At 37.6% G+C, this 23,755-nt stretch overlaps 2 protein-coding genes across 5 annotated transcripts in view; one reads left to right on the top strand and one right to left on the bottom strand.

Moving 5' to 3' along the window:
• LOC311302609 (uncharacterized protein) overlaps positions 1 to 23,755 on the top strand; it is a 495,915-nt gene that overhangs the window by 167,539 nt on the left and 304,621 nt on the right. The gene's annotated exons all lie outside the window — the stretch shown is intronic.
• Positions 1 to 23,755, bottom strand: part of LOC311302813 (uncharacterized protein) — a 273,934-nt gene that overhangs the window by 25,917 nt on the left and 224,262 nt on the right. For 2 of the 4 annotated variants that reach the window (XM_084428879.1, XM_084428877.1), the window contains exon 1: positions 5,501 to 5,565. The exons of 1 other annotated variant lie outside the window; for it this stretch is intronic. The gene's annotated coding sequence lies outside the window, so the exon portion shown is untranslated. Of the gene's footprint in view, positions 1 to 5,500; positions 5,598 to 23,755 lie in introns of those variants that run through there. One more of the 4 variants, XM_084428878.1, reaches the window with a different exon arrangement.

The raw sequence follows: 23,755 nt of genomic DNA, 5'->3' as shown, positions 1-23,755 counted from the left end.
TTGTAGGCGTGGCTGTTTTGAAAAGCACATGGTGAGTGTGAACTCTCTCTTCATCTTTTAGCAATTTGATAAATAATTTGATAATTTCATGCGAGGACTTAAGATGTGTCACTGGTGTTCTACAGTTTATAGTAAGGGGAAAGGAAATTTTATTAATATAATTTTTTAAATTGCATGATTAAGTGATTTATTCACAATTTAAGAAGTGTGGTTTGAGCTACTGTGGCCGCCATCTTAGATATGCCATGTTGTCTGCAGATTTGTCACTGGTGTTATCGTCACTGGTGTTACTGTTGCTGCTGGTAACACCAGTGACATGATGATAGCACCAGTGACAATCAATAACACCACTAACTTTTTTCTCAACATAAGGTTTCATAAAAGCCTCAACAATTATATTAATAAAGACTTGTTAGCATTTTATTACTGTTTTAATATTGTAAACACATAAAATTGCTTTCCTTTTGACAGATATGGCGAAATTAAGTGCTGCTGAAAAGCAAAGACTCTACAGGCAGCGCAGGGATGCTGACCCAGACCGCAGAGCAGCCTACCTTAAACAGAAACACCAGACTTACTTAAAAGATTTGGAGGGTCAAAAAAGAAAGAGAGTGAAGGATCTCACAGAAAGGGAAAAAAGACAGGAGCAAAGGACAGGCAGGCAAAACACAGATAGAGATTGAGAGCAGGAAAAACAGTGTTGACCCCCCCATCCATTCCAGACAGTCAACCCAGTACTGCAAGGTCAGGTTTTAAGACAATGCATTGTGCATTGTATGTATGCTAACTTTTTAGCATTTGTGACACAAAACCAAAGCATAGGCATGACAGAAATGGAGTAAGATGTCATGGTTGTATTATGTTGTATGCATCTCACATTGGAAATCTAATAAAATTTTATATTACATCTTTATGCTTTACAGACAACGAATCCAAGGGCGTAGAGTGCGTAGGAGAGTAGCACAGATAGGCCGAAGAAAATGTCAGGAGTTGCAAGAGAAGTTAGAAAAGCACAAAAGACTATACCACAAATACAAGAAACGTTGTCACCGTTTGCAGGGTAAAAATCAAGACATTGAAAGTCCAAGAATGAAGACGAGAAGCACTCTACAAGACTGTCCTGCCTCTTCATCAATTAGAAGAACTTTAAACTTCCATTATGTTCTCTTGGGGGATCTAGGAGCAAAGTACAAAGCAGCCAAAGCCAAACAGGGGGTTGTAAATGTACTGACAGGAAAGCTGATAAAGAAATACAAATTCAAAAAGTTGTGCGAGCAGATGATTGGTTTTTCATACAAAGCCTGGAAGCCACAAAACAGAGCTCGACAAACAAGTTTGGCCGAAATAAACAAGAGAGCTGTAAGACAGTTCTACCTAAGAGATGATGTCAGCAGGCAAACCCCTGGCAAGAAAAACACAATCACACTAAGAAAAATTAAGAAACAGAGAAGGCTCCTTTGTGATTCCCAGAAAAACCTTCACAGGAAATTTGTTGCTGAGCATGGGCAAAACATTTCATATGCCTTCTTCTGTAGGGAGAGACCATTTTGGGTGGTGACACCGAAGGAGAGAGACCGAGAAACTTGCCAGTGCAAGACCCATGAGAACCTACAGTTTATGGTGGAAAAAAATCACAAACTTGGTCTTTCACTGTCCAGCAATCTGGAGGAGATGGCAGATAGCACAGTCTGTAACAATTCAAAGACATGTGATTATGGTGAATGCCAAAAATGTGAATACTCCACTGTACCACTGGCCAGACAGCAATCCAACAAAGAGGTGTCGCTCACCCAGTGGTGTCTGATAGAGCACACCAGAGCAAATAAAGAACAAGAGAAAAGTAGCTTAATCACTGTGAAGAAAGATATAACCATAACAGAGGAAGAGCTGGTGAACCAATTCCAAAATCCATTCAGTTCACTTTGGGGGATCACACAAGCAAGTGACGCTCCACACTGGTGTCCTCTATGTGGGGAAGGAGCCCCCCATCTCCTTCTGCACCATCTCACCCAGCAGAAGGCATGATCCAGCAGCCATATGGGCTTACCTGGACCCCATCCTGGACATGATAAAACATCAGTACCCTGCCGTGCAACACCTTCACTTCTTCAGTGATGGTCCGGCCACACAATATAAACAGAATGGCAACTTTTACATGGTTTGCACGGAACCCTACAACAAGGGCTTCCAGGGGACTACATGGAATTTTTTCGAGGCCAGTCACGGAAAGGGTGCCCCGGATGGAGTGGGGGGTTCATTAAAGAGGTCAGCCGACCTCTTGGTCCGCCACGGGAGAGACATAACGGATGCAATGTCTTTCTACCAGGAGTTGAGGAACTCTGGCAGTCAAATACAGTTGTATTATGTCAGCGAGGAAGAGGTGGAAAGAAAGGCACAGATGATGTCTGGGGTACATCTGGTAACCATAAAAGGAACCATGCGAATGCACCAGGTTTTAAGTATCACACCTGGCATCCTAAAATTTAGAGACATAAGTTGCATCTGCCAAGCAGTGGAAGGCGTGTGGGATTGCCCATGTTATGGACTCCAAGAAGTCACCCTCCCGACAGTGTTGGCTAATGGCCGTGATCTCTCACCTCCACATCAACCAGGTGTCATCAACCCGGATACCTCAGCTCCACTTCGTCCAGATGTCATCGAGTCTCACCACAGTGGACAGTGGTGCATCGTGAACTATGACGAACAACCATACCCTGGCATTATACTGGATGTTGAAGAACATAATATGAAAGTTAAGTGCATGCACAGGAAGGGGGTAAACAAGTTCTACTGGCCAAGCCCAAGAGATGATATCAACTGTTATGGAGATGACCAGATTGTTTGTCTGATGTCAGAGCCGCTGCCAGTGAACAAAAGATCGGTTCAGATTGACCACAGTATCTGGAAGTACTTGGAGGAGCACCTGAATGTATGAAAGTGTCAGATGTGAACTGGCTACTAGTGAAGAAGCCATCAGTGGCTTCAATGGAGACTGGCTCGGAAATTATAACAGATGGACGCAGCACAATAACATGGCAAAGACAAACATATCTCAAGTAAAAGTGAAGAACAGTTAGTATAGGAAATATTTCATCAACATGTTTTACTGCATACAAAATGTTCGTATCAGTGCTTTTGGGAAAACGGTTTTAGTTTTGCGTTCAATGTTAGTTGTTTCTAATGTTCTAGTGGACATGTTTTGTTTATGACAATGTTGTGTTATGAAAGACACATTTTAGTCAAAAGGCTTCATCTTTCGGTCTTAATCTGGCCAATAACCTTTATTTTATTGTTCATATTAAATTTACACATTTTATGGAATACGAAATTATTTGTAATGTAAAATATTACTAATAAACGTATCAAATTGTTTGAAATAATCTTATGTTTTGTCATTGGTTTCACTTTGCGTCACTGGTGTTACATTGCGGCATGGCATATTGGCTTTCTGGCATCAGAGTTGCCCAGTTTCATAGAATATGGTTTTTGTATCTACCTAACTGTTGCTGCATTCATTAGTAAGCATTTTAAGGATATGATCATTCAGTTTTGATCACTCAACCTCAATTATTTCTAATGTTACAACAAAAACCACAATGGTAGAAATAGAAAAATGTCACACAATAGAACTTTACACATGCCTGTTTAAAGTAAATTATTACTAATTAAGACAATTTATTAATATTACATTAACTTTTTCTGTATTTGATTATGTATGCAAATTAAATAGTCAAATTACATTCTGGGAAGCCTGAATTGTCATCTAAAATATAGGTAACACCAGTGACAAAAAAGCAGCGCAAGCATTTTTTAATGTAATGTAGTAAAAATATAAAAATACATTAAGCTGTCATTTAAGTTGATTTATAATGTTAAGAGGTTAACTATTATCTAACTATAGGTTTTGGTATACAAAAAAAGAATTACATTTTTAAAAAGTTGTCTGTTCAAAAAGCCACCATTTTCATAGAATGACCCACAAGCGCTTTGTGCCGCACTGTATTGGAGCCTTTCGTATTATAATACTTTTGCGCAACGAAAGATTATTAATAGACTTTCTTGTTCTGCCCTATCTTTCATATGTTGCTGCTTCAGCTACGCTATAAAAAAAATAATTCTTAATTTTAAAGTAGGCTAGCCTACATTTTTTAAAATCTTTTTGATCTTGTTTTTCATGAATGTATTTTACAACAATACAAATTGCAATGTCTAAAGTTTTACCAGATTTATTACTACACTTGTGATTTTTCTAGAATAAATTTTACTGATGAATTATCCACTAATCTAGTTTATAATAGCATGTTTGTCATAGATTATGATCATACATTTTTTAATTTGTTTTTCTTTATAACTATTAAGTAGATTGTGTTTAACCCTCTGAGGTCTGGGGTGTTTTTGGGGTCCTTGAGATGTTCTGACATGCCCTGACATTTGTGCTTTTTTCAGTTGCTTATAAACATATCAATGGCAAAAAAAAATTACACTCTATTTAGCCCAAACAGGACTACCATGATATGTGAGCCACATGCATGTACATGTTTTCATTTTTGAGAGAATAATGTTTATGCATGGTTATTGAAAAAACTAAAAATGAAAGTTTCTGAAATAAGGCCACAAAACGCATACTAAATATATGTCAATAAGACTTTTGACTAATTGATGTTGTCGCCTTTTTTTTTCTTCAAAATGATGTGAATGATGTGAATAAAAATCATACTTTTATTATGTTAGTTTTAATTTAAAAAATAAAAAAATTCTCTGGCATTTCTTTATTTTTGCTGTATCGAAAACGTACTGAACCGTGACACCCCTACTTGTCAGGTATTGTTCATAAAAACAAGCATTAGATGAATAGTTGGCGTTTAAACTGTTATGTTTCATCCATCCCACCCCTGTGGGACGATTGAAACAAAGCACAACTACCGTTCAAAGTAAATTTTTACTTAAATCGTTCTATATTTGTACCGAATAACACATGATACTAAGAGAACACATGTGAGTTCAGGTTGTTGATCAAAAAAAAAGAAAAAACCCTATCTGTTACCTTCTTAGAAAACGACGTTTATCTGAAAAGTGTTTCAACTGTCCCAGCTCTCCCCCACTATTGTTCCAAGAGTAAAACGCTATTCATAGTATTGCTTTAATGTCTCACGCGGCTCATCATAGGCTCAATGTAAAGCATTTAGAGTCTCTGTTCCAGTATGACACTTGAGATCGATTCACGTTAATTCCCTTCACAGATCTTAAACTTTGACTTTTGACTTGACGAAACAATCACACAACAATCACACAAACGAACTCAACATCGCTCAGGTCTGAATGAACTCAACATATTCTCCTCATGCTCGCTGCTGCTGCACTAAATGTTTATTTCAGAAGGAAGACGCCAGAAAAGACGCACAAGTATCGCTGTGATCGATGAAAACAATACAGAAATGAGCCTGTCGCTTAATCAAACTGTATAAAGTGTGTGTGATGGTTGAGTAAATATGATAAATACCGTGAACTGCTCTCCTCACCTCAGAAGACTCGACACTGAAACTCAATGAGGGAAGAGACGGCGCGAGCGAGCGGTGACGTCATCGGCCGCCAACTGTAGATGATCGAAGACGCGCCAATGGCAAGCCGTTCTAGTATTAAATACTCCTGGCTGTACTAGTATGGCAAGCCGTTTTAGCATTAAATACTCCTTCCCTGTACTAATCATAAATCAGTTTTGACTAGTCATAATTCGAGTTCCAGATATCTCTTCTGCAATTTTGACTCGTTGTAATTGCAATTAAGATATCTACAATGTTAATTTGACTAGTCATAATATACATTACAGATATCTACAATGTTTTTATGACTAGTCATATTCTTCCATTGACTTCAATTGGAAAATATTTTCAGATATCTACACATGAGTTTTGACTAGTATAAATTGTAAATAAACATATAAAAAATAAATTTCCACTGGGATTTCTAATTAGAGATATCTCAAATTATAATTTGCACTAATTTAATTGCCACTAGTGCAAATTATAATTTGAGATATCTCTAACTGAGTTTTGTCTAGTCATAATCAAATTGGAGATATATTTAATTCATCGTTTTTTTAAGATATCCAAAAATACATATGTAGATATCTTTAATTAATTTATTACTAGTTGTAGATATCTTGAACTGGATTTTTGACTTGGCAAAACTTAAAGCCACACCATGTAACTTTTCAACCTTCATAATATATTTCCAAGACCCTTGTGATGGTACATCGACTTACAATAGGTTGAATGACACGTCTGCCAGAGCCTGACGGGGTCTGTATCGCTTTTACTGGCACTATGTAACTTCGGGGTTCGGGTAGTAACCAGAGCACAAAAAGAACTACAAAATTCGACTGCTTTACGGCATACGTCACTTCCCCCACCACTTCCTCAAATTCGGTCGTGAGCGTTTATACACTATGGACGTGAGATGCCAACCAGCGTTTGTTTTCGGCTTTCGTGCGAATGTTTTTGTCATGGGGGCTGTTGTGTTTAGACCTGGCCACTTCATGCGTTTTCTCATGAAAAGACCAGGTGTAAATGCCCTCCGAAACTCATTCAAGACGGATTTGAATCCGATCGCTCAAACCACTTCAGGAGGAGGTCTGAGATGCATTCCAGACGAAACTGGACAAGTGTGCATCTGGTTGTTGAAACCACATATGCAAATTGTACTCCTTCCAAAAATGCTAAAAAATAAATAATAAAAAAAAAAAAACGTGTGAGAGCGTGTTATAGGCTATATGTTATAGTCAGATATGACGACGCGCTGGAACACGCATCACCACAGATGAGAAGCTGAGCATCAATTCATCAAGCCAATGTACAAACTATCGCAAATCAAAGTGAAAGTAAGTCGCAGATGCTTAACACACAATCATCATCATCATTAAAAGTAAAGAAATGAAATGATCTTACCAGGGCTGTTACTGCTCTCTCTTATTGCGGTCTTTGATTTTGAAATTTTAGCTGATGATCAATAAAATGCAGCTCATATCTGTTGCTTTCGGTGACGTGCACTCCATTAAATCTGCATATAGCGCGGGAATTGAAGATCGGATTTAAATCCGTTTCGCAAAAACACATTTATGTGATCAGGTGTAAATGGAATCGTTTTGATAAATCAGAAATCCGATTTGAGAAAACGCATGAAGTGGCCAGTAAATAAATCTCTTATTTGTAAACTTGTTTGCATTCTATGTTGTATGTTGTTGCGCTTGCTTGTAGTATGTCATTTTTTTACATGCTGTTCATTCATCCATTGCTGATAATTAGACCAGTCCAATAATTTCCACATATGTCTAGCTAGCTTTCGATTATCAGAGCTGTTAACAGACAACAAACACTCGTTCTCTTACGTGTTTTTTGCGTTATGTTTTATTGCCTAGCTTGCCTCACGAACTAGTTTGCCAGCTGAACTCAGGTGTTGTGAGGGTATTTATCACGTAGTCCTGAGGGATATCAGACGACGCTGTTGACGTTGATTCCTGCGATTATCATGAGAACAGTTTTCAATATCTCACATAAATATCAGGACATAAATAAGCCTAACGTAGAGGTTGTAAATAAACAAGCACAATTTGCAAACTATTATGATCAATTGCAATAATCATGTCTTCGGAGTCTATGTGTGCCTGTTCCATGCCCTACGCAGGTACCGGTGTACAGGGTGGGAGGTAGGGGGGTGGAGGAGTATTTACGACAGTGCAAGTATTCCACAGCGACTCTAGGGGTCGCTGTTTGACAAAAACACAAATTCTCCACAGTGTGCCTTTAATTAGAGATATCTTGAATTGGAAGTCGTCCTAGTCAAAACTCATTTAAAGATATCTTCAATTTAATTATAGAGATCTCAGTCTGCTTTTTGACTTGGAGGATCTTTCTTTGGAGATATCTGCATTCAGCTTTGTGACTAGGAAGAATTTCAGTGTAGATATCTTGAATGAACATTCTGACTAGTCAAAATTATTTTATAGATATCTTAAAGGGTCATTTCACCCGTGGAGACATGAATGTGTATTGAAAGTGGGTCATTTATGTAGAAGAAATGTGAAATTATTTTTGAATTTGGAGCTTTCTAGACTGAGAAAAGCCAGAAAATGTATTTTTGGCTTATGTGGATGAAAGACAACAACTCCCAGAATGCACTTGCTTCGCTGCCCTACAAGGCCACTCCCAAGCCACGCCTACCGGTAAGACAGCGCAGTTGAAAACAAAAACATCAAGGCAAGGCTAGGCTACGAGTGAGTCTCCGTGACGAGTTTGCCCAAAATGTCCGGGATTCGGCTTTTGCGTTCTACAGTCGCCATTCATCATGTTTACTGTGGCGAGCAGGACGAGGCTGAGGGGCGCGGGAGAACGGCGCGAGGCCGGTGGCGTGATTACTGACGACCGACACCTGTGAGGCACTGTTCTCGTATCTCGCACGGAGGAGCAGGTATTTTCTTAGCAATGGTAAAACACACATCAACCGATCACGCCACCGGCCTCGCGTCTTTCTCCCGCTGAATCCCAGACATTTTTGTCGATCTCGACGGCTGGACATGTCCGGGAAATAGAGTAGCCTATGGTAACCCCTACTACTCAGCTTTCTTCGTCCCTGTTTTCTGCAGGTTTCTGCCGTTGAAATCAAACGTACTCGCACTGATCTGTGATAGGTCTGTTAGCGCATTAGGTCCAACCCCCTATGGGCGGGTTTGAAAGGGTGGATCTAGTGCTTGTAGTCTTAACAGAAATGACGATTTTTGCGTCATTGTAGGAGGAAGTGTAAAGAGGTAAATACAGATTTCTCTCGTCTCGGGGGAAAATGAAAAAATGTTGCATGACCATTCAATAGTATGACTGGGTTTCTAACAATGCAAAGCTTAATGCAAATGGGTGAAGTGTCCCTTTAATTGTGTACTCAAACCACCCCTTTGCTAAGCCCCGCCTTTTCTAACCATTTTGTCTTCGAGGAGCACGCCAAAAAATCTCAGAACGGCCTGACCTGGTTTTCAGGTAATAAAATTACTGTAAAAGTAACTGTGTATGTTATTAACACTGGAATAGTAACTGCATTATTTGCAAATCACGGGATTGTTTTGCGTTATCAATGAACCATTTTCTAAGGTAATATAGTTGTCAGAGATACCGTCGGAATCATCTCATTAGCCCCATAATAATTTACCTTTATGTTTTTCATTTTGTCGTAATGTTTGATCAATTGTAATATCAAAGTGATATATCAGACAGAAGTTATCTGGTGTAGGCTATTTTTTAGATTTTAAATGTTTATCCATGTTTACATATGGTCGGATTTGCTCCATGTAACGTTAGTCATTACATGTCAGTGGAAATGTCTTCGGATTTCGTGTAGGAACGTAAACGAGTAAGTTATTTATTGTAGCGTTTTGACCAATGCTAATAAAATAGCTATCTTGTTTGGCTCCAAACAGAAAAACAAAATCTGGATATTTTAGGCAATATTGAATTCCTGGCCAAGATGCGTTTGAGAAAACGTATGTTTACCGTACGTTCTTTGTTTCTAAAAGTTTTAAGCCAGTTACAAATTCTAATAACTTAGTTCTTTATTCTAATTAAAAATGTTTTTTTAGAACAATGTGTATAAAGGACAAGATCCTTTTAACCAAACAGTACTGAGTAATAAATGTACTGAAAGGCTCGAGTACATGTCATTTGTGGTAAATAATATAATATGATTTAAGAACAAGAGGAATCAGTGATTGTTTAATCTGTATTTATGACATCTCACTCCAAGGAGACTAACCTGCAGTCATTTAATCCACTTTAAACCAGTATATATTTAGTAAAACAATTATTTGAATAATTTTAACACGGCTTCAGCTTTTTACAATTCTGTACATGCTCATCCACACAAATCTATGTAATATTCAAGTTAAATTTTAATTTGGTTCATTATCACATTGTTTTCTGTCTTGCAATTTATTACGTATTTTTTATTTTTCTGTTAAAACATTTTTTAAACTTTTTCTACCAAATACAATGTTTCTCTCAGTTTTCTCTCAGCCTACCATGTCATCAGATCAAGAGATGCCGCCAGCGATCTTTGATAGAGTTTTTAACGGCATCTCAAGAGCCAGACAGCAGCTCTCAGCTAACACTAATAACAACCTCCTTACTTAAACTAGATGCCTTTTCCGGCGTCAGGTCCAACGACTTCACAGTAAGTTGGGCTTTGCTATGTAGCCAATTGCAGAATTAACAGTGATTTACCAATGTTTAAGATATTATTTAACTGTGTATTTTTGTGTATGCCAGGACCACCGGGAAGGCAAGAAAATTCTGTCTGGCAAATACACCTTTTCCTCCTCTCTGGCCCAGATATTGAGATTTTACCATCTACAACAGAGCTTGAACGGTTTGCGAACATGGGATTGGGTAAATAAATACTTGATATATAAGGACTTCAGATGTAACACAGTGTTATTTGAATTGTAATTCCAAAATAAATTTCAAAACCATTTTGTAATGGAGGTCGCTCAAAACATTAGCTTATCCTGTTTATTCATAAAAAGAAATTACTGTCATGACAGTATTTAGAACTATTTTATTTTTTTCTATAATTTAGCTTTTACACTCTAAGACTTAATGCACAGATCATTTGACACAGTATCAGATTGTTTTGTTTCATCCATTGTTATCATAGTCACTTGGATTCAGCTGCACATTTTAATGAGTTTATTAAAGCAAAATCTTTTTATTTTGTAGTTAGCAGCATGAAAAACCTTAATACAGCCTTAAAAAAGCGAGCAAATATTTCTGGCATTATAATCACTAAAGCTGTTTATTACTTTAGGTAAATTTGAGGTATGCAAAGTAGTACACTTTCAAAAACTCATAATCAATGGAGCTCTCTACACTGCAATGATTTTCTTATTATACTTTCTTATTGTATTTTCTTGGTGGGCATAAACGTATTTTAAATACAGGAAAAAAATCCTTTTAAAAACAGGAAATGTTACTTATTGTTAACCAAACTTCGTAGTGATCTGTATATTAAACCTGATCTATTACATATAGTATATGATTAGCTGATGAGCTTTTGTTTATTATTTTATGTTGCTAATGTGTATTTTCAATTTTGTAGGTAGACCACTGCATGAAACAACAGGGAGAGGAATCCAACGATCAAAAATTCAATTAAATTGGACAATTTTGTCTGCCAATGCTACCCAACTGTGAATTTAAACTTAATAGGTTTTTATTTGGCAAGAGCAGGAAAAGGACGGAAGATAGAAAAAGTGCATGCAAATAGTGTGAAAGACCTAAAAAAAAAAGCAATTGGAAAGAGCAGGCTCTATATAGTCCCAAGAGCTGACGTTTCACAGGTATGACTTCACTACATGAGTCCAAGGGCCAGATTTACTTTTGCTCCAGCATTTTACCATCTACCTCCTCCTTTGGCATAACCTTCCTTTGCCATCCAAACCTCCTTTGGCATAACCAAACTTTATGATGTGATTCACTAATGTTCGTCAATGTACTAGTATTTCTCAGAACTTTACACTTCCATCAGTGCATTGTGTTCTCATGCTAATATGTCCTGTTTAGTAAATCTGGCCCTAAATGTTTAAATGAACGAGACATTTGTTTAAGACATGTTCAGTTGAATTGGCCTTTAATTTAACTTTAATACAAATTATATGTTTCTGCACAGTGCACATTAAGGCCCAGTTTCACAGACAGGGCTTAGATTAGAGACTACAGAATCTGTAAATCTCTGTGTGAGTGAAGTTATTTTTTGATGTTGTCAATGGTTGTAAATATGACTGATTTGTGACTCATAGTTGTACTCATAGATGTACATCCCAGCAAGATGAAGAATACAATGCTTCTTTGTTGGCAAATATAGAAAAGGTAATTTTTGACTATTCGCAGTTTGCTTGCCAAGGTTCAATTTTGTTTAAAACAAAAATGTGTATTAGATATATGGTATTGCAGAACAGAAGGAAGCACTGCTATGAGGTTCTGGAAGAAAAGCACAAAAAGGTTAGTGCTGCCACTAAATATTTTATTGTTTAATTATATATATATATATACTGTATATATACATTACATTACTTTTTTTTTGGATGCATTTAAAACTTGACATAATGGATATTTTTAAAAGTTCACATTGTTAGTTAAGATGAAATATAACATGGATAACATTAAATAAACATTTTTATTAGTTGAAATTTATATTATTAGTGACTCAAACCCCCTCTCCATCGGTCTTGCATGTTTGAAACCTCGCTATGTGTCCATCCACCTATTTTTATGCGCATTTTGCATGAAAACATGCACATAAACTAAGATGGAAACACATTTACCAAATAAAATCCAGTACATGACAGATTATAACTAATCATGCCCAAATGTATAGAGTCAGTACAGTTGTGTTCAGTCTGTGATTACAGTCTACATTAATGTCTGTGTGTAAGTGTTTGGAATCTTTTCCAGTGTAAGTACACTCACCTAAAGGATTATTAGGAACACCATACTAATACTGTGTTTGACCCCCTTTCACCTTCAGAACTGCCTTAATTCTACGTGGCATTGATTCAACAAGGTGCTAAAAGCATTCTTTAGAAATGTTGGCCCATATTGATAGGATAGCATCTTGCAGTTGATGGAGATTTGTGGGATGCACATCCAGGGCACGAAGCTCCCGTTCCACCACATCCCAAAGATGCTCTATTGGGTTGAGATCTGGTGACTGTGGGGGCCATTTTAGTACAGTGAATTCATTGTCAATTTGAGTTTGATTCAATTTGAAATGATTCGAGCTAAGTGACATGGTGCATTATCCTGCTGGAAGTAGCCATCAGAGGATGGGTACATGGTGGTTATAAAGGGATGGACATGGTCAGAAACAATGCTCAGGTAGGCCGTGGCATTTAAACGATGCCCAGTTGGCACTAAGGGGCCTAAAGTGTGCCAAGAAAACATCCCCCACACCATTACACCACCACCACCAGCCTGCACAGTGGTAACAAGGCATGATGGATCCATGTTCTCATTCTGTTTACGCCAAATGCTGACTCTACCATCTGAATGTCTCAACAGAAATCGAGACTCATCAGACCAGGGAACATTTTTCCAGTCTTCAACTGTCCAATGTTGGTGAGCTCATGCAAATTGTAGCCTCTTTTTCCTATTTGTAGTGGAGATGAGTGGTACCCGGTGGGGTCTTCTGCTGTTGTAGCCCATCCGCCTCAAGGTTGTGCGTGTTGTGGCTTCACAAATGCTTTGCTGCATACCTCGGTTGTAACGAGTGGTTATTTCAGTCAAAGTTGCTCTTCTATCAGCTTGAATCAGTCGGCCCATTCTCCTCTGACCTCTAGCATCAACAAGGCATTTTCGCCCACAGGACTGCCGCATACTGGATGTTTTTCCCTTTTCACACCATTCTTTGTAAACCTTAGAAATGGTTGTGCGTGAAAATTCCAGTAACTGAGCAGATTGTGAAATACTCAGACCGGCCCGTCTGGCACCAACAACCATGCCACGCTCAAAATTGCTTAAATCACCTTTTTTCCCATTCTGACATTCAGTTTGGAGTTCAGGAGATTGTCTTGACCAGGACCACACCCCTAAATTGGATTCGCCCTTTGTTCAGTCTTCAGTGGCTCTGACCTCTGCCCAGTCACCAGTCGCTCTGACCTCTGCCCAGTCACCAGTCGCTCTGACCTCTGCCCAGTCACCAGTCGCTCTGACCTCTGCCCAGTCTCCAGGTCTAAAATATACCATAATGTTCAGCATTTGACAAAAAACAATCCAATCTTTGTTTCTTGCCCTACAGACCATTCTAAAAAAAACTGCAAAGCAAAATCAATGGAAACATCTGCCCAACAGAAAACCAAATGATGTGTTCAGAGAAAACATACTACAGTGCAGCCTGCAAGCTGTCAAGCGGCGACGATTCAACCCACAAGCAAAATTAGATGTAGTGTTTGTTGATGCTGAGGAAAATGGGGAAGGGGCAATAGATGAAGGCGGCCCTACTAGAGAATACTTGCGGTTGTTGATGCGGGCCATCCATCAATCAAATGTCTTTCAGGGCCATGAGAAAGGCCGGAGTTTGGCTCTAGACACACAAGGTCAGTACTCCTGTTAAAACAGAAAGCTTTTGTGTCAGGTTATGTTGTAATGCTATTCAGGTATTCGGTATCCATGAAAAAAATTGCTATTTTTTTTCTCCCACCACTACTGGTCAGATGATGCCACCTTAGCAGTCGAATATTCTTTTTGATCTTTTGTGTTTGTATTTTTTTAAGGGTTCATAAACTGACAAATCAAATTTCCTAAGTTTCACATTGTACTATTAAAACATTCTGCTTGTTTTCAAAAATATCTAACTTGGTAGTCCAGTAAAAGGTTTTATTGAATCCAGACTCGTAAAATGTCCGTTATAATGACAGTGCTACACTGTACTATATGTCTCATGCTATTTACACCTTGTTTGCGCTATTAGTTATGATAAAATGATTTTGTGAGAATGCAGAAATCATGTTTCAAAGATGAGATCACTGCATTCACTTGATCAATGCTCAGTGCTCTTTCCTGCAACCTTTCAGGTGATGAGGGTAGATCTAAATATAATCCTATAATCTTAGGGTCCATCTTAGGGTTAGGGTCTAATTAAACAGAAATTTACTAATTATAGACCTATTTCCATTCTGTCACAGTTTTCCAAGATCCTGGAGAAGATATTCCATAAAAGATTGTTCAGTTATGTAGATAAGCAAAATATTATTTGTGAACAGCAGTATGGTTTTAGACCTGATAGGACCACTACCTTAGCATTAGTGGACCTTGTAGAAAAAATATCAAATGCTATAGCCAATAAACAATACGCTGTTGGTGTGTTCCTAGATCTAACCAAAGCTTTTGATACAGTGAATCATGAATTGTTACTTCAAAAACTGTACAGATATGGGATTAGAGGAGTGGCCTTTTCTTGGCTCCAGACTTATCTGAAGAATAGATCACAGTATGTCCACACCAATGGCACTGATTCCCAGCTGGTGACAATTACCTGCGGGCTGCCACAGGGGTCAGTGTTGGGTCCGTTTTTGTTTCTTATGTATACAAACGATCTTTGTTTAGTTTCAAAAACATCAAACCTTATGTTATTTGCTGATGACACCAGCATGCTTAGCTGTGGTAAAAATTTAGAAGTATTGATAGATATAGTAGAAAAACAATTATCATTGTTAAAGAAGTGGTTTGATTCTAATAAGTTAACCCTTAATTTAAATAAAACCAAATTTATAGTTTTCGGAAATCGTGCCATTAATGTGTGTATAAATTTATGAATAAATGATACTGAGATAGAACGAGTGAATGAAATAAAATTTCTTGGAGTATTTTTACAAAATAAGCTTAGCTGGAAGCCCCATATCAACTTTATCAAGGGAAAAGCTATGTAAATCTCTTGCAATAAAAAATTATATATTTTCTACTGTTCCCTGGTTCTCCCGTACATGACCTATGGCCTAGAAGTTTGGGGAAACACTTATAAAACCAATCTTAATCCAATAAGTATCATTCAAAAAAGAGCTATCCGCATTGTGAATAAAGTGGATTACAGGGCCCATACAAATGAGCTCTTCATTAAACTAAAAGCACTAAAATTGAAGGATTTGGTCGAGTTTAAAACAGCACAATTTATGTATAATATAAGCCATAATATGTCACCAGTGCATATCCAGGGATTGTTCCAAAAACGAGATTGTGTTTATAATTTCCGAAAGGAAGAAATGTTTCAAAAAACATATGTGAGAACGAGTACAAAGCAGCATTGTGTTTCTTTTGTTGGAATTAATGTGTGGAGTAAGTTGGACCAAGAGCTAAAAGACTGTAAAACCTTAATTCAATTTAAAATTCTTTTGAAGAAATCAATTATTAAAAAAAAATACATTGAGAATGGATGCTAAGGATGTAAATGGATGCTCGGGATGTTTTTTTTTTTCTTTCTTTTTTTTTTCTTCTTTGTGACTATTTAGGGGAATAGAAAAAAAGAAATGTATAACTTCATGTATAAGACATTGGCAGCTTTACTGATTATGTTTTGTAAATGCACTGGGATAGGCGCAATAAGCTTTTGCTTCTGCCTATTCCATTTCAGACTTTATGTTGATTTATGTCATCATTTGCTAAATGTTTAAATGTCTGAATAAAATAAATCTGAATCTGAAATCTGAATCTACACCTCACACTTTGTTAATCTATACAGCTGTTATAATAAAAATTTGTAAAAGTATTCAACAGTTACACATGCGTATATATAACTGTTTCATATGCAAAGATGTTTTTGTGGAAGCTGCCACAAAAATAAAAAAGGTAACTGACTTTTTATCTAACAATTCTGACTTTTTCCTCACACTTGTGCAATATTTTTTTTTTCTCAGAATTATGGGATATAAACTTGCAATTGTGATTATAAACTTATAGAGTTGACTTATAAAGTTTATATCTCACAGTCATGACTTTATAGTACACAATTTTGATTATATAACTTGCAGTTGTTAGTTCATATTATGCAATTCTAAGAAAAAAGAATTTGGACAAAGATGAGACCTACAAAGAGTCAAAAAGATGAAATGGTTTAAAAATTGTCTTAGTTTTCCTCAGTTACATTAGAAATGTAAGACTGTAGAATGTAAGGATGACAGTCCTGTTTTCACCTGCACTTAAAATTGTCCAAATATGATCAGATCTCCTGAATTCTAATAACAAAAATTAAGCCAGGGGCGACTGAGGGGTAAAATATTAACTTTTAAAAGTATTTATAATGGTTCTGTAGGAATTTCTGACATCAATATTTCTTCTGTTTTACTTTAGCCTCGGAGAATAGGTTGTATGCATCAGTGGGGAAGATGATTGCTATGTGTGTCGTCCATGGAGGAGTTGGCCCACATTTCTTCTCCGAAAGGCTTTTTCAGCAGATCTGTGGTATGCCAACATCCTCTGCCTCAGTGGATGAGGTTGGAGATCATACATTGAGGGAGCAACTAATCAAGGTACGGAGATGTTTGAGAATTTAAATAATTGTTTAAAGATGTTATATGATGCTATTATTAAAGATCATTATTTTGTGTATTTGGAAAATGTGTTGACATGCTTCAAAGTTAAAAAAAAACATTATTTTTCATATGCAGTGCATTATTTTAGCTCCTCTTTGCCCAGCCTCTCTCAAACGTGGCGTTGTCCACAAAGCCCCTCCTTCCATCTGCTCTGATTGGTCAGCTGGCCCAGTGCATTGTGATTGACCAAACACCCACAAGTGTGTGTCAGAAATGTAATGCCCCTATATCTGTAATATGGTCAATAGCATGGGAAACCGTTTCCATTTGCTGAGGAGTAAGGTTAATTTGAGGCTGTTCAACAGTTACAGCTGGGATTTCTTCATTTTCAGCTGTGGGCAAAGACTCAATGCCATGTTGAACCAGGAGTTCATTAAAATTTTTTGGCCTGTAGAGATCGTCTCCAAACACATTGTTGATGGCTGTGCTGTCAGTTCCTATCCTTGACAGCATTCCTTCTGTCCATATCTGTGTTGGTGTTTTATTGTTCTCTGTCCGCAAAGCATGGTGATTCCATGCCTCTTTGAAGTGCTGTAGTCTAGCTTGGATCTGTGGAAGAAAAACTATGCTGAGCGAAACTTTTGCTGGGATCAAGAAGTTCAGAATCTTCAAGACTGTAGAACATGCTGTAGAATGATTGTAGCACATGTTAAAATACATCCCTCCACAAACCTTCTATCCTTTGGTTGTGGACGGATTCCCCAGTAATGTGACTCCGGCGCTGAAGTCCTTGTACAAGGTTCATAAACAAGGCCACTTGTAAGTTCTCACCACCGTGATCTGACCTTACCCTAGAGGGCAGACCGTAAAGGCATGTTGCTTGAATAAACTGAGACAGCACAGTACTGGCACAGTTGTCGGTGTTGCAATTTAGGTATGTGATTAGTCGTGAATGTCCATCGATTGCACCATGAATCACAAAGCCCCATCTAAAAGTAAAAATACAAATACAAATGTAAGTTAAATATTATAGGTAGTACAGTGTGAAGAACAAAGAGGTCCTACAGGTCCCACTTTTTCACAGTTCCCAGGTTTCTGTTATGCAGGACGTCACAAAAGACACTTTAAATTTAATTGTGAACAAGTCAACCTTTACAACAGGGCTCACAAATAATCAAGAACTGTTTGGACATTTTTTTTTTAACATGAATAAATGATGAAATACAAACTACACTGTGTTATACTTAGAATAATTGTATGTAATGTATTAATAATTCATATAATAAATGCATCAAGTGAAACATTTGTACAGTTTCACAGTACATACTCTTTCAAACCAGCTTTACAAAACGTCATTGGATCTAAAATGTCTTAATGATTTAACATTTAGTCGTTTTAGGCCAGGACGATATGGTGAACTGTTATAATGTTATTGTATCATTATGATTTACAATGGCTGCTTAGGTTGTGGTAATTGCATGTGTCTAAACATATTTGGCTGTAGATTCTATAAATCAAAATTAGATAATGAAAGTCTACACTAGGCTATAATTTAGCATCGCAGAAACGCACTGTCACACCATTTACATGCTGCATCAGCAGGATAAAAACTACAATTAAACTAACCTTATGGGGCGCATGTTGCCATCAATGTGCCAGAGACTGTTGGGACAGGGCACATGAAACTCTTCTAGCAGCTTGGACCTCTTGTACAGAAATACACCTTGCCATTCGCTTGACTGTGTGACCTTGCTTCATTAAAAATACAATTTGGTCACGTGTTATTTGAATGGCTGGTCTACCTCGGCTCCCTGCAATTGAAAGTAACATATATTTGTTTTACTGACATGCAGCTCCTAATGGCAAGCAGTATAATATTAGAAAAATGGTGACAAATAAGAATGGAAAGAAATGAAGGAATGGAACAAGGTAATGGTCTAAAAACAGGGTGATGGCAGATTTAAATTACTTTTTCAATATTGTTTTCTTTAGTACAAATGTTGAAGAAATACAATTTCTTTATTATGAGTCATGGAACTTGACCAGGCAAAGTTGAAAAATGAAAATTAAACTTTGACCTGTTGGAGTGTCTGTTTCTGTTATTTTTAAACGTAATTAAGGTACATTGATGTGTGATAATCTGAATGTCACATACAAATAAATTTTTATGGATTGACTGGCCTGTGTGTGGAACCTTATCAGTAGCGTTTTCCAGTAGCCATTCAAATAATTGTTTCTTTAATCCTTATTTTCTTCTAAAATGTTAATAAAATTATGTAGGCATACAGTTTGTTGGACAGTCATACTTTTAACTATGTATTATGTACAATAGGTATATAGATTTGATAGGAGGGGAGGAACTCTGGGTGGGGCTGAGGAAATGTAGTTTCACGTCACGCAACAGCGGATTCGACTAGGAGCAAGTACAATTCAAATATCTTAAAATATAATTGTGACAAGTCGAAATCGAATTAGAGATGTCTCTAATTATCTTTGCGGATAAACAATGCGTCTTTTAAAGTGATAGTTCACCCGAAAATGAAAATTCTGTGATCATTTACTCTCAAGTTGTTCCAAACCTGTATGACTTTCTTTCTTCTGCTAAACACAAAAGAAGATATTTTAAAGAAGGTTGGTAATTAAACAGTTGCTGGTCCCCATTAATTCCATAGTATTTTTTTTCCTACTATGGAAGTCAATGGGGTCCATCAGACATTTGGTTACCGACTTTACTAACGAGGTAATTAACAAAACGGCAGAAAAGAGACGAGCACTGATACTAAAGCGTATTCAGAAAGCTTGTAATGCAAGCTATTAACGCTATATATAAACGCTATTTACATAAACACATGCCAAACAATAACACCAGCCAAGCAAACAATCCCAAATGGTAACCGTAGGCGATCATAAGAGGAATCTGGAGAGCGAGTTAATGGTAGGTACACGAGTCAATTTCCTCAGGATGAGATCAGACTTTTCTGTAGTTTTTAAGAGGTCATATAGGTGTCTCTCCTACAGAAAAGTTATTTTCATTCCTTGGCTAATGTTATTACAGCCTCCAAAGGAAATCAAGGAAATAGGTCATATGGTAAGTAATCCAGGAGTAACATAATAGCATAAAAATCCTCTACAAGAAAAAGAAACAAATTACCTCCTCATCCATAAACAAACAATCTATTTACAAAAAAACAGGTCTCCAACTAAATCAAAGATATTCAACAATCAAAACATGAAATAACATCACTTACACAAGTGGCATTATGCCTGGTGCAACATTTGCTATAATTTTAAAATAACGTTTCAATGCACTTGGCACTCAACACTGAACACCGCAAACTATCGTCATCACGGATCTCTTGCTATAATACAATACAACACTCCCAGCTTGTGGGTTATTATTATTACCGTATGGAGTAAACCTGCAAAAACACAAAAAGCACGATCCATACATGTACGTACATGTTAATTCCACACATCTCTTTTTAAACTTTTATTAATTTATAGCCTACATTTGATAAATTCTTATCTTTTTAAAATCAAAGATATTGCTTACGATCATGTGTTCCACTACCAGGTACCCAGAGGCCATTCCGCTTCGTACGATTACAGCCAAAGTGGTTGTTAAAACTTTGATAAAGTTTTTCTCGACTTTCGGGTTGCCTAAGATTGTGCAAACCGATCAGGGCACCAATTTTTTGTCTAAACTCTGTTCTCAAGTTTTCCAGTCGCTAAATATTACACATCGTATATCTAGTGCCTATCATCCGGAGAGTCAGGGAATGTTGGAGAGGTTCCACCAGACATTAAAATCCATGTTGAAGAAATATTGCATTGAGACAGGAAAGGAGTGGGATGAAGGAGTCCCATTGCTTTTATTTGCAATTCGAGAAACTGTGCAGGAATCTCTTAAATTTAGTCCATCAGAGTTAGTCTTTGGACATACGGTGAGAGGTCCTCTGAAAGCCCTGAAAGAAAGGATGTTAGGGATTGAAAATGGTGAGAAAACAAATGTGCTAGATTACGTAAGTAAGTTTCGTGAACGATTACAGAAATCGTGTACACTAGCTCGGGAATCTTTGTCTAAAGTTCAGGGGGAAATGAAAGCGCGTTATGACAAACGTGCAGTGGATAGGTCTTTTGCTGTTGGTGATCAAGTTTTTGTCTTACTCCCCATTCCTGGATCTGCATTATCCGCACGATTTTCCGGACCATACGTGATCCTAGAGAAAAAGAGCGAGACTGATTACGTGGTGCGAACTCCTGATAGAAAACGGCAGAAGCGAGTATGCCATATTAACATGCTAAAGGCTTATCATACTAGAGTTGTCTCTAATACAGAATCTCTTACCATGGAAAATGATAATCCTGTTGTTTTGCCAGTAGGGGTGGCTTCCGAGGCGAGTCCAGTGGTTGAACAGCAGGATGCTGATCAGGATGGTGTACTGGAGTGTGATTCACCATTATTATCAGCCAGGCTATCAAACTCTGAAACTCTTGCTGACTTGTCAACCTTTCTAGCTCATCTTAATGAAGATCAAAGGCAGGATGTTGTAGAGCTTCTTGACAAATTTTCTTCTATTTTGGGTGATGTTCCCACACTTACACACGTGCTACAACATGATATTCAAGTAGGTAATGCACGTCCGATTAAACAACACCCTTATAGGGTTAATGCTGTTAAAAGAGCTATAATGAAACAGGAGACTCAGTATTTGGGGGAGAAGGGATTGGCCAGCCCTAGCATTAGTCCTTGGAGTTCCCCGTGTCTCTTAGTGCAGAAATCCGATGGCACTAAACGTTTCTGTACTGATTATCGACGTGTGAATGCTGTAACGATACCAGACTGCTTTCCTTTACCAAGGATGGAAGACTGCGTGGATAGCATAGGATCTGCAAAGTTTGTTAGTAAACTCGATTTACTAAAAGGATATTGGCAAGTTCCTTTGACCTCTAGAGCATCTGAAATTTCAGCGTTCGTAACGCCAGATTGCTTTATGCAGTACAACGTTATGGCTTTTGGCTTACGAAATGCCGCTGCTACATTTCAAAGATTGGTCAATTTGGTACTTGTCGACGTTCCTAACTGCAATGCATATCTTGACGATTTGATTGTTTATTCACAAAGTTGGCCAGAGCATGTATTGTTACTGGAAACTGTGTTTAAGCGTTTAGAGAAGGCATCCTTAACTCTTAATCTTGCTAAATGTGAGATTGGGAAAGCGACGGTGACCTATTTAGGTAAACAGGTGGGTCAGGGTCAAGTGCGCCCGTTGTCAGCAAAGATTTCGGCTATTAGTGAGTTTCCTGTGCCAACTACCAGACGTGAGTTGCGTAGGTTTTTAGGCATGGCAGGTTATTACCGTTGTTTTTGCCGGAATTTTTCATCAGTTTCAACTGCCTTAACTGCTTTGCTTAGCCCTGCCAACCAGTTTGTTTGGTCACCTGACTGTCAGAACGCTTTTGACAACATCAAGGCCTTATTGTGTAGCGAACCCGTGTTGTCTGCTCCTGATTTTTCCACACCGTTTAAGTTGGAGGTGGATGCAAGTGAGGTGGGAGCTGGTGCCGTGTTATTGCAGGAGGGTAAGGACGAAATCAATCATCCTGTTTGTTATTTCTCAAAGAAATTTAATAGACATCAACGTAACTATTCTACTATCGAGAAAGAAGCTCTGGCTTTATTGCTAGCTCTTCAACATTTTGACGTTTATGTTGGTTCTACTGTCCTTCCTGTAACGGTTTATACAGACCATAACCCACTAACTTTTCTTCTACGCATGTACAACCAGAACCAGAGATTGATAAGATGGTCTCTCATTATTCAGAATTATAACCTGGAAATAAGGTATAAGAGAGGTGTTGATAACGTGGTGGCAGATGCTCTTTCCCGGGTTTAAAGAGCATGCAAACTTCTATTATGTGTAGAAGTTTGTTTTTAAGGGGGTGGGTGTTACGTCTGCATCGTTTTGGTTGTTTTCTTTTACCTTCCCTTCCTGTTTCTTCTGAGCTGTCCTTTATTTTTAGGTCCACTTCGATTGGTTCAACTTCATGTCAATCATGATTTAACAAGCCAATGACGTTCTCTCCTGAAGGAGCCAATCAGTACTCTCCTTCTATAAGAAGCTGGAAGTGACGAGAGGAAGAGAAGGGGCGTGTTTTTTCTTGTTTGATTTGTGTTGTGTTGTTACTAGCCTCCTCGATTGCTTTCTTATTTATGTTTTCCTAAGTTTGTATTATTTGATTATTTTGATATGTGAACTGCTGTCCGCGATCTCTCCAGACGCAGAGAGGAGGAATAGCAGTATGTCACGTGACCTACACTGTACAACACGTTAGAGTTTGTTTGTTTAATACATCAGGTAAGGAGCGGGTGCTACCTCATGTACTAATGTTTTGTTAGCTAGTGTAGTTTAGTTGGCTATCCGTTGGCCGAAGATTTGTTTTATTTTCGTGTTTTATTTCTTTGTTAGATTAGTAGTAATAAGAGGGTTAAGATAGTTTGTTTTGTTATGTTTATTTCTTTGATTTAGCACCGCTCGTTGTCCTCCTCTTATGTGTTCTGTGTTTTTGTTCAATTGATGTTACTTGTATATTTTGTAAATATTTATTTACTCACATGGACACTGTAAAGCAATCGGGTGTATTATTATTATTATTATTATTATTATTATGAATTACTAAAAATCGTTTGAGAATATC

The sequence above is a fragment of the Rutilus rutilus genome, assembly GCF_951802725.1.
Source record: "Rutilus rutilus genome assembly, chromosome: 1".
In the NCBI taxonomy this organism is placed as follows: Eukaryota; Metazoa; Chordata; class Actinopteri; order Cypriniformes; family Leuciscidae; genus Rutilus; species Rutilus rutilus.
This window is presented reverse-complemented; position numbering and strand designations above follow the sequence as displayed.